Genomic DNA, 12,054 nt, shown 5'->3' with positions numbered 1-12,054 from the left:
CTGCATTATAGAGACTTCTCGCCATTTAGAATGGGCATCTACTGCCACCAAGAACATGCTTCCTTCAAGGGGGCCAGCAAAGTCAACGTGAATACGTTGTCATGGGTTTTCAGGCCAGTCCCATGGGTGTAGGGGTGCCCACTGGGGTGCATTCCTCACACCCTGACATGACGTACAAGCTTTTGCCTTCTCTTCAATAGCACTGTCCAATCCAGGCCACCAAAAATAGCTTCGTGCAATTTCCTTCATGCGCACTTTTCCACAGTGACCGGAATGTAGCTGTTCTAACATCTGTGATCTCAGTGGTGGTGGAATAATGACACATCTCCCCCACAACAAACAACCAGATTGGACTGATAACTCCGTCCTCCTGGACATGTAGGTAACAAGGTCAGGTGAGACCGGAAATATTTGTCGAAATTTTCCATGCATCACCAGGTCCATAACTTGGGACAATACTGGGTCGACGCAAGTTGCCTTCTTTATCTGAGTAGCCGTGATGGGTGTATTCTCTACCTGTTCAAAGTAGAAGATTTCCTTTTGGGCACTATCTTGATGTTTGACTGGCAAAGGCAACCTTGAGAGGCCATCTGCATTGCCGTGCAGAGTGGATTTCCGATATTTGATTTCATATGTGTGTGCTCAAAGTAACAATGCCCAATGTTGCATACGACTAGCAGCTAATGGCGGAATGCCTGTGAAGGGTCCAAAATTTGACATCAGAGGTCGATGGTCTGTGAGAAGAGTAAACTTCTGTCCAAACAGGTACTGATGAAACTTCCGAATTCCAAAAACAATTCCTAATGCCTCACATTCGATTTGGGTGTAGTTAGTTTCTGCTTTGCTTAGAGTGCTTGAAGCAAGAGCAATAGGTCTCTCTCCTTTCGAAGGCATAATGTGTGACACGACTGCTCCCACTCCATAAGGGGAGGCATCGCAGGCCAATTGTAGGGGTAAGGATGGATCAAAATGCATTAGAACTTCAGAAATTAGCAATGCATCCTTAGCTTTGTTAAATGCCACATTACAGGCTTCAGTGCACTTCCAGGCCTTGTTCTGCCCAAGGAACTCGTGAAGTGGTTTTAGCAATGTGGCTAACTGTGAGATGAACTTTCCGTAATAGTTCAGTAGTCCTAGAAACGAGCGCAGCTGGCTTACATTTTGAGGTGGAGGAGCTTCCATAATAGCCTTAACTTTTGCAGGGCCTTATGAAGACCCACAGCATCAATGATATGTCCCAAATATTCAACAGAGGGCTGGAAGAATTCACAATTGTCCTTGCAAACTCATAGGCCATACTCTTCCAGTCTTTGTAGGGTAGCCTCTAAATTCTTTAAGTGATCCTCTTCATTCCTTCCAGTGACCAGGATATCATCCAGATAGCACTGAACTCCTAACAAGCCACACAAGATCAGGTCCATAGTCCTCTGGAACAGGGCGGGAGCAGACGTTATTCCGAAGGGTAGGCGACAGTATCGATAAAGCCACTTATGTGTCACAATAGTCAACAGCTCTTTGGACTTTTCATCAACGTGCATCTGTAAATATGCTTGACTCAGATCAATCTTACTGAACTTTTGTCCCCCAGTCAGGCCTGCAAAGAGGTCATCAATGCGGGGAAGCAGGTATTGCTCTGCACACAACACTGGGTTGACAGTGACTTTAAAATCACCACAAATCCAGAGAGAGCCATCTTTCTTCACTATTGGAATGATAGGAGTGGCCCATGGCCTATGGGAAACTGGTATTAGGGCTCCATTGGTGACCAGGCTCTCCAGGTCTGCTTCAACTTTTGGCCTGATGGCATATGGCACAGTTCGAGTTTTCAGATATTTTGGTGGACTGTCAGGTTTAATGTTCAGTGTCACAGTGATTCCCTTCATAATTCCCAGATCCTCTCCAAAAACAGCAGCATGTTTCCTTAGTATAGGGGTTAGACTGGCTTCTTCTTTAGTCATCCGGTGCACTTCTGCCCAGTTCAGCTGAATCTTCCCAAGCCAAGACCTACCCTTTAAGGCTGGGTAATTACCTCTCACAACAAACAGTGGCAATTTAGCAGCCTGTCCATTGAGCTCCACCTTAACATCAATAGTGCCCAACATAGGCACAGCTTCTCCCGTATACGTCTGTCACCTTGATCATCCTGGGTCTGCTCTAGTGTATGCAGGGTTCCTCTTTTTGTTGGCCAGACCACAGGCCTCTTTTTCTTTTGTTTACAGGCACACTCAATGTGTCCCTTTTTGCCACAGTGTCTACACACCAGGTCCTTACTCCAGCATTCTGATACCTGGTGACCTGGCTTACCACAGTGTTAACATTCCTGACTCTACACAGTTTTGTGGGTAGGTTCTTGTGACACTTTTTGCACCCTAGGGGATGCACCAATGTATTGTGCTTCCCTTGTAGCCAGTTTCATGGAGACAGCAATATCAACAGCCTTCTGTAAGGTAAACTGAGCCTCCGTCAGTAGGCGCTTCCTTATAGCTTCACTGTACAGGCCACACACTAACCTGTCACGCAGGGCATTGTTTAACATCTCCTTAAATTCACAGTGTTCTGCTAGCTTTTTTAAAATTGCTACGAACTGTAAAACTGTTTCATCTTTTTGGTCTCTTTTGTGAAACCTGTATCTTTCAGCAATTACCTGTGGTTTGGGGGGAAAATGGGACCCCAGGATTTCCACAATGTCACTGTAAGATTTAGTCTCAGCCTTGATAGGGTGTAGTAAACTGCGTAGCAGGGAGTAGGTTTTAGCCCCTACAATATTTAAGAATATTGGCATCTTCTTCTCTTCTGTAATGTCATTCGCAATAACAAAAAGCTCCAAATGCTCAGTATACACAGGCCACTGCACTATATTATCATCAAAAAGTTCCAGTGGCTGGGTCAGAGTAGCCATGATTTTTAGTTTTACTTTCACAGTCAGTGCAAACAAGCAGGTTTTGTTTGTTTATTTGTTCTTTACCTTGACTTCTACTTCCTTCTGTTGCTGGGGCAGCACCGGAATCTCTTCCTCGTCACCACTTGTTATATACTTGGGGGCAGCCAGTTTAGGAAGAAATCACTTCAGGCCAGAAAGCAGACAACTAACAAAGCTACCATTTATTTACAGACATGGAGCTGACCCAACTGGCCAAAGCTGGCTGGTCTATCCCCTAATAATCTAACTCAGTCGCCATAGGAACAAAAACCATGACAACCAAATACACAATAAGAGACATTGGATTTGTGGTCTTTTACAACAATCTCTAACCTACTTAACTCCCTCCCCAACCTCAGCTTTTCTCCTCTCCCCTTTATTACTGGGCCACTTCACCTTGCCTGATCCCTTGAAAGGTGTTCATTACTTATGGTGAACAATCTGTTCCACCTTGTATTTAGCTGTGACACTTTGGTTATGTCACACTGCAATTAAACCACCTGCAGCTGGCTTGTGTCAGCTGATTCTGCTTGTAAAATTGCAATATAGACATTTGGGCTGCAGTTGGAGCCTGAGCTCTTGGTGACTCTCCCCTCAAGGGGTTTAATTGCAGTGTAGACATACCCTCTGAGCACATTTCCCAGACTGGAAGAAGAACTCTGAGTAAGCTTGAAAGCTTGTCTCTCTCACCAACAGAAGTTATCCAGTTAAATATATCACCTCATCCACCTTGCTGCTCTATATCCGGGGCGCACATGGCTACAACAAACACGGCATATGTGAAAAAGATTGGCATTTTAATGCTGTTTCCATTAATCACAAAGAACTTTGCATTTTTTTTTCAAACGTTTGGTGATTGCACTCAGTGATTTAAAAACAAACTAAATAGTGTCATTTCCCCCCGTGCACAGACACACACACAAATTCCTTGTCCATTTGGCCACTCAGTGACTTTCTAAAAACTTTCTCAAAGTTTAAAAAATTGCAAAAGTGGCAAAGTAACAGACTTGATTTTTTTCCTTCTCCCTCTCTAACTTCTTCAAAGTTGCAGAAGTTCAAAGTGGGAAAAGGAAAAAGGTCAAAAAGGAAATGTTAAAGAAAAATGAAACCCTTAGACATGATAGTTGGCACATTTTCAGAATCATGTGATTTTATATCCCTTCTAAATGAATGACTTCACTACTATGGATATTAATGGAGATTTTATTGTTCCATTTTCAGAATGTCACAAAGCAGATTGAATCAATATCCTTTAGCAGAGAAATCCAGAAGTTAGTGATGATCACATAGCAACAAAAGAACTGATGCGTATGGTACATCACAAATGAAAGAAAGAAATGTCTGCATAAAAAGGCTTCAGAGGTGCTGTTTTGGACTGGCAAAGCCACATTCATGGGGCATTGGATTGTTCTGCTGAAGAGGGGAAACTTTTGAAGGGAATCCAGTCATCACACCTCCATTTGCCAGACTCCTCCTGGGGAGCTGGCATACCCGTTACAAGCCACTAGGGATGGCTTCTTGGAGCAGATTCTGGGGAGCAAGGCTAAATCTGTTCTTAATCAGATGCATCAGGATCTATACACAAATCGGAGTCTGACTTAGCAGCACATTGCTGTCAGTTTTGCTCACTCACTTTCCATGTCATTGACAGAGCTGGGCAAATCACGGGCTTTTCAGTTCACTGGCAATTTCAAAAAAGAATATATATCAATAATGCTTCTGGTCAAACCAAAAATGATACAGTGAATTGAAAAGTCAAAGAAAAAAATGTTGAGCTCAAAAAAGTCAAAATGTTCTGATGTTACTGAAATGGAAAACTTTGACTGGAAACGTTTCCGTGATGTTGAAACAAGAGGAAACCCGTAATTTTGTCCCAAAGTTTTTTGTTTTGAGTTTCAGGCATTTTGATAAGAACAAAGCAAAAGATTAAAAAGCAGCTGGAGGAGAAGGCTTAAGTCACTCACTTATAAGATTTAGTTCAGTGGCTAAGGCATTCAGCAGGGGTGTGGAGACCCAGTTTCCACTCCCGCTGCGGCCACACGAGAAGAGATTTTGATAGGGATCTCTAACATTGCAGACAAATACTCTAGATGCTGAGCCAAGGGGTGTTCTTAATCTCTCCTCTTGGAGCTGTTCCACTAAATAATTAAGTCGTCATTGGGGCATGCACTTGTCTCACCCACACCCTAGGTGACAGCTCTAGCCACTGGGCTACAGAGTCACTTTCTCAGGCTGTCCCCAGCCCAAATGACCATCCATTGTCAGAGTCTTTCATAATGACAGTGAATAGTAATGTGGCCAGAAAAGGAGAGTAAAGGCTCACCTACACTACAAAGTTAGACTCACCTAACTGTATTGCTCAGGGCTGTGAAAAATTTCATGCCCTGTGTGATGTAGTTAATCCAGCCTAAACCTCGCCATAGATTCTGCTAGGTGGTTAGAAGGCTTCTGCAGCTGACTGGGCTATTACCTCTTGGAGAGGTGAATTTACTACAGTGACAGCAGAACCCCTTCCGTCGCTGTAGTAAGGGTCCACATGACAGCAGTGCAGCTACAGTGGGGCATTTCTAGTGTAGACATAGCCTTAGAAGGATTCCACAGCCTGGTAGGTCAGCATCAACCTCCATTGTATGAACACCACTGCCCTGGTTTGTGTTCTCAAGCCAGTTTCTGGGCTGGTAGCTGAAAGGTGATTGAGGCATTTGAATATAAATACTCTTAAATGGATTGTTAAAGTTTAACAAATGCTGTATTATCGTTATAGTGTAGAGTTTGTTTTATGTCCCCCGATACAGACCATGGCAGACACAGAACATCAATCACAGAGTTCATCCTCCTGGAATTCAGAAATCTCTGTGAGGTGAAGATCCTTCTCTTCCTGCTCTTTCGAGCAATCTGCATAGTGACCATGTCTGGGAACAGCTTAATCATTGCACTAGTTGTGGCTAATCAGCACCTTCACACACTCCCATGTACTCCTTCCTGAGGATCTTGTCCTGCTTGGAGACCCGCTACATCTCCACAATCCTGCACAGGATGCTGGCCAGTTTCCTGACTGAGGACAGAACCATTTCTGTCAGAGGCTGTATGACAATTTAATTTTGTTAGTTTCTGTGGGTTTACAGAATGTTCTCTTCACTGCAATGTCTTACGATCAGTATTTAGCAATAAGCAAACCACTGCATTAGGCAGCCCCTATGAACGGCATTTTATGCCTTCTGCTAAGAGCTGAGTCTTGGATAAGTGGGTTTCTGGCTAGTACCACACCAATATCCTTCATGTCACAATTATATTTTTGTGGCCCTGATAAAATCAACATTTCTTCTGTGAATGTACAAAAATAATACATCTCTGCTGCAGTGACACCTACGATCCAGAGCTTGCAACCACCTTCCTAGATGCTTTATTCACTCTGTCCCTATTTGCATTAACCCTGGCATCCTACATTTGTATCATTTCCACCATCCTGAGAATCCCTTCCACCATCGGGTGGCAAAAGGCATTTTCTACCTGCTCCTTTTACCTCATCATAAAACCATAATCACTGTGTATCTGCTACCAAACCCCCCCGACACTCAGGGACCTGAACAAAATGTTCTCTGTCTGCTACACAATTCTGACTCCTACAGCCAATCCCTTCATATACAACCCAAGAAACAAAGAGGTGAAGGCAGCCCTGAGAAAAATTGTCAGTCAGTATCTAGGTCAGTGGTTCTCAACCTTTTTGGGCTCATGACCCATTTGTAAATATTTATGGCCTGTTGTGACCCAGTAAACAGACAGCGGGGGGTGGGGGGGGTGGGGTGGTTTTGGTTGGGTCCCGTCCCCCCGAGAGGAGTTGGAGTGAGTACTGGGCAGGACCCACAGTGGTGGCTCCTGCAGCTCCTGTGCTGTGGGGCTTGCTGGGCTTGGCTCTCTGCTCCAGGCATTGCAACCTCCGGGGTTGCAGCGCTGCTCAGGTTTGGCTCCACCCCGCTGACTGGACCAAATTTGTCTGAGTGGAGGTGTGACCTAGTTTATGGGGTTGCTGTGCCACTCAGTCATATTTGGCCTACCCAGGCTTCTGTCATCATGATGCCTGGACCGAACCTGAATGGCGCTTAAGGCCCTGAGCAGCTCAAAGGAGCCCCCTATTATTTATTAGTACGTGTTGTGTGTGCAGAACCCCCAAAATATTCTTGCTTAAGGCTCCAAAGGTTTCAGTGCCTGGAGCAGGGAGGTGAGCCCAGCCAGCCCTTTGGGACAGGAGCTGCCACACAACCTTTTGAAACATTCTGGAGACCCAATTTTGGGTCCTAATCCACAGGCTGAGAAACTTAAGAAACTGATTTATTGTGTACTAGATGGCAGCACAGTGTAAGGGATACATATGGGGAGTCTGTTGTGGAAAATAGATGTAGAACGAGACATAAGAAGCCATCAGTGAGAGCTGGGAAGATTCTGTAGAGGGTAAAAAGGAGGAAAGGATGAGCTATACCTCGGCTTGGAAAAATTACATTTTTTTTGGTAAATGTTGATTAAACCAAACACAAACTGAGGAAAAAAGTATTTCCATTGATGATTATTGAAATTTACAGATCGGCAAAGAACGAAAAATGCTGCTTGAGAACTTAGAGTTTGATTTAAGGATATTTACTTGGTATATTTTGGCATGTGATGTTACAGATTTGTTTTAACACTTTAAGGATTTAACTTTTTGAATCTCAACAACTACTGTAATTAAATAACTATTGACTGACTCAACCATGGTCTGCTCCCCCATAATTTTCTGCAACTGAAAATGTATTTTTAAGTATTTTTTATTTTTATGGATTAAATAAATATTATCCATTAAAACAAATAAAAACTGATTTCTGCGAAGCCTAGTGATAGGTGTTCTTTTCTCTTACATGACTCTCAGCTCTCACCTTGTCCCAGTAACAGAGAGATGCCCTACTCCTTCACTACACTGCTTTGCCTTCTAGGGTCCATTAGACTTTATAGCAGTATAAATAGTATAAAAGGTGCAGTGTTGCTACCTACACAATGCAGTCACTCAGAGAAGGGATGTCATTATTCAACATATCAACATTTTCATTTCTTTCCCAACACCGTCAGCCTATGCCATGCCACTGAGACCTTGGGCCTGAGCTATATAATACCTGGGACAAGGAGCATCCAGCATCCTTACCTCTCTGAACATTCCTCCACCCAAGGGTTCTCATTTCTCACATGGATCACAAGTTTACAATCTGAGGATTCCCACAAATATCCCACTGCACAGTCCTACACTCAGCCTGTATCCAATGCAATCTATGAGAGTGGGGAGCAAATGTTCTATGCATCCCTTCTCCCACAGAGTCCAGGTGGAGAATTACCCAGATAGAGTCACTCGTGACCCAGGGGTAGAGCAAGGAGACATTTTTTCAGTTGTAAGCAGAGTCAGGATGAGCTCTACCCTGACATCTGGTGGTGAATTATGGCGAGTGTGGAAAAGAATTTCGGGGGCTGGTCTTGTTTGCATAGGCGCACCCACCCCGCCTAGCATAGTCCACGGCAGCCTAAAATGGTCACTTTGACAGCTGTGGGATTCCCAATTTCTCTGTTATTGTGGCAGGAGGAATAAAGTGTTGTTACCCTAATTATGTGAATGAGGGATTATGAAACTGTTTTATGACAGAGGGTGTCACCATCAACTAAGTAGTACTCACTAGACAAAGGACATGGGTTCCAAACTGCAGTGAATTGAGAGAGATTAGGGATAGGTGTATGTATCTGATAGTATGGGCCCCTGGTACATCAGTTGCACCCCTCTCCCTCTCCCTCTCCTATTAAATAGCAGAGCTAATTTTGATTATAGTAGGAGTCTAGCTAGAGACTGCTGAGCTGAATTCACTTTGGGTTAATAGTGCACCAGCACTGGAGTTTTCCTACTACAAGCTGAGATCACTAACAGCTGAAACCACTGAAAGAGCTAAAATTACTTAGCTGAGATCACTGAGGGCTGTGTTAACTAGTGGGGGAGCCTGAAGCTATATTGCTAGGTGACTGGCAGAGCAGTTTGTAGGACGGTTGGAGCAGCGAGTGCAGCAGAGTAGAGCTGAGCAGTTTGTGGGGACGCTGGAGTGGTTTATGGGATGGCTGGTGGAGGGGAGCAGTGTGTGGGAGGGTTGGAGCAGCCCACGGAACAGTAAGTGCAGCAGAGCAGAGCAGTGTGCGGGAACGGCTGGAGGAGTGGAGCGGATTGGCTGGAGGAGCAGAGCCATTCGTGGTGAAGGCTGCAGCAGATCTCCACAGAGAGGTGAGGCAGTCAGCCTGGGACCACATAAGGTGCCCCTTAATACCCTGTGTGCACACCCCCAATTCCACCGAGGTTGGGGGGTAAAACTCTGCAGATGAACTTTTGAACTCTGGGGTGGCACTGACCAGGGACAGAGACTTTTGGGTTGTTGGACTTTGGGGTGATTTGGACTTAAGACTCTGAGAGGAAAAGGACATTGCCAAACTTACATGCAGGTGGGTCTTTTGCTCATGCTTTCTGTTATGAATCCTGTCTGTGGTGTTTCTCCAACCTAATGCCACATTGTTTCCCTCCTTTATTAAAAGGATTTTGCTACACTCAGACTCTGTGCTTGTGAGAGGGAAAGTATTGCCTTCTAGAGGCACCTGGGGGGGGTGGTATGTAATTGTCCCAGGTCACTGGGTGGGGCCTCAAGCTGGTTTTGCTCTGCGTTATTGAAACGGAACCCCTGGATACTGAACCCGGCCCTTGTTGCTGCCAACTCAGAGGGGCAGAAGGGTTACATAGTGAATGGTAAATTTTCCAACAAAAAAAAAAAAGATACATTTTTCAGGGCAGTGAAACTATTCGGGAATTCAGGTTGAATTTGGTAAAGAGTTTTGGGGAAAAAATTGGCAATGGCTTGAAATGTTTTAAATTCACATTGAAAAAATTTCATTCAACTTGAATAAAAAAATTTCAGTATTTCATTTCAGTGAGAGACTCATTTTGTTAGAAACAAAAAATCTTATTAATGTAATCAGTTTTGCTGTGACACTTCCTGTAATACCCAGTGCGGTGAAACACCTTGCCACTCCCTACCCTCAGTGTGAGGAAGACTTGTTTGTACCTACCGGGGGTCAGCTTCCCAACTCCACCAGTCATGGGCGCCACAAGCGCTCCTCTCTAGGCCTATGCAGGCCTCGCTGTTACTTTACAGTGAGTGTTAGGCTCAAGGCCTCAGAGCATCCCCCCAGAGTGACCAGCTCCTGGTTCACTGGACACTTGCCATATTCACAGATCTGCTGCTCCCAAAGAACCAGTACACCTGAGCTTACCTGTTCCATCTCAGATCACTGCTCTGCTTAACACACAGCACTTACATATGTTTATAGTGAAAACAAGTAGAAGTTTATTTAGCAAAGTTTAGAGACTCCAGTAGTAGCAAGTATTGGAAACAAATGGTTACCTATAATAAAATAAAATTATAACATGCATTCTATAGTCTAAACTTTAGTTAACAAGATACTTGTGTCTTGTAGAGTATTGCTTTCCAAAATCCTTGCTGTGCTTTATAGCCAGGCTAACAGTGACCCTGTTTTCAGAAGACAAACACACTGTTAGCTTGTCTCCTAAGTGAAGGTCCCTCAACACCCACTTCTGTTTTGTTTCTCTCAGATTTTGCAATCTCTTAACTTGCACCAGGCTCATTCTGTAAATAGGCCTCCATTGTGAGGCCCACAATACACAAATGGCTAGACAGGGAGAAAAGCATCCTGTTATCTCGGAGGTATAAAACTGTAGGGTTAGAAGGGACCACCAGGGTCATCTAGTTTCACCTCCTGCCAAAATGCAGGATTTGTTTTGTCTAAACCATCCAAGACAGTTGGCTATCCAGCCTCCTTTTGAAAACCTACAGTAAAGGAGCCTCCACAACCTTCCTTGGCACCTGTTACATTGTCTTAGTGTTCTTACAATTAGGAAGTATTTCCAGAGGTATGTCACCTCCTGGTGACCTGGCTTAACTCCAAGATGGTATTTTCAGTATAGATACATAATCCTTGTGAAATGTGTGGCTGGATAATGCTTGAGTTATGACGACCAGTGTGCGAGAAGCAATCAGTACAGATCTCACATGCTACCCTCTGGTGAGCTCGTGTGCAGATACTCAGCCCAGAGGATCCCTGTGAAACTATCCTGCCCTGGGCCCTTAGCCAGTTGGCAGAGGTTCCGGTCTCATATGGGTCACCAAACTGAAAACCTAATGACTCCCTCAGCTCTCATCAGGGGAAGTTAAAGACCAGGAGTAAAATGTTCAGAAATGCCCAAAAGCCAGATTTTAAAATGTATTTAGACACCAATGGGACTTTCAGCATCATCTTGGGGTCTAAACCCTCTGCACCTCGATGCTTTTGAAAATCCCACCAGGCACCTCCATATCTTTAAACATATCTGGCCTCAAGCAAACTCAGTGACACAGGAATATAAATCTCATTGAGAGGCCGTGGGCCTAAGAGCATCCGTCACTTCGGAATTTGAGTTTTCAGAGCTAGTTCCATGAAGGGACTCAGGTGCATAGAACCAGCATTTAGGCACCACTGACAGCCTCAAAGTTGCAGCTCAGCTGACATCTAATGTCGTTGATGGCTAAATCTCTGCCACTAAAGGACTATAGGAGCCAGTATCTGCCAGTGAACATATGTACATATGCACCTCAGTCTAGGCACTCATCTCACACCTCACCCCCACAGGACCCTCAAGCTAGGCACAGCCCTGCCTGTCTCACCTGCAGGCCTTGATCTGGTAGGCATGCTCACAGCACACCTATCCCCAAACAGAGTGGCTGAGGGGCATGAGGCTTCCATTATAACCCTGAGCCTAGTGGCTAGCACATTCAGTCAGGACGTGGGGGAGACAGATCCAATTCCCTCCCCTCCACCCCACTCGGAGCAGGCATTTAAACTTGGGTTTCCCTCTTCTAGGGCGAGTTCCCTGAGCCCTGGCATGAAGGGCAATCAGGTTTGGGGCTCCCTCAAAGTCTCCTGAGGACATTTTTCCACTATGTAAAACTAATTAAACAGGTGTTGGGCCACAGAGGATGACTCTGCAGTGCAGTGGCTAGGACACTCGCCTGACGAGGGGAGCCCACAGTCAA

This window comes from Gopherus flavomarginatus, chromosome 12 (assembly GCF_025201925.1).
Source record: "Gopherus flavomarginatus isolate rGopFla2 chromosome 12, rGopFla2.mat.asm, whole genome shotgun sequence".
Classification (NCBI taxonomy): domain Eukaryota; kingdom Metazoa; phylum Chordata; order Testudines; family Testudinidae; genus Gopherus; species Gopherus flavomarginatus.
This window is presented reverse-complemented; position numbering follows the sequence as displayed.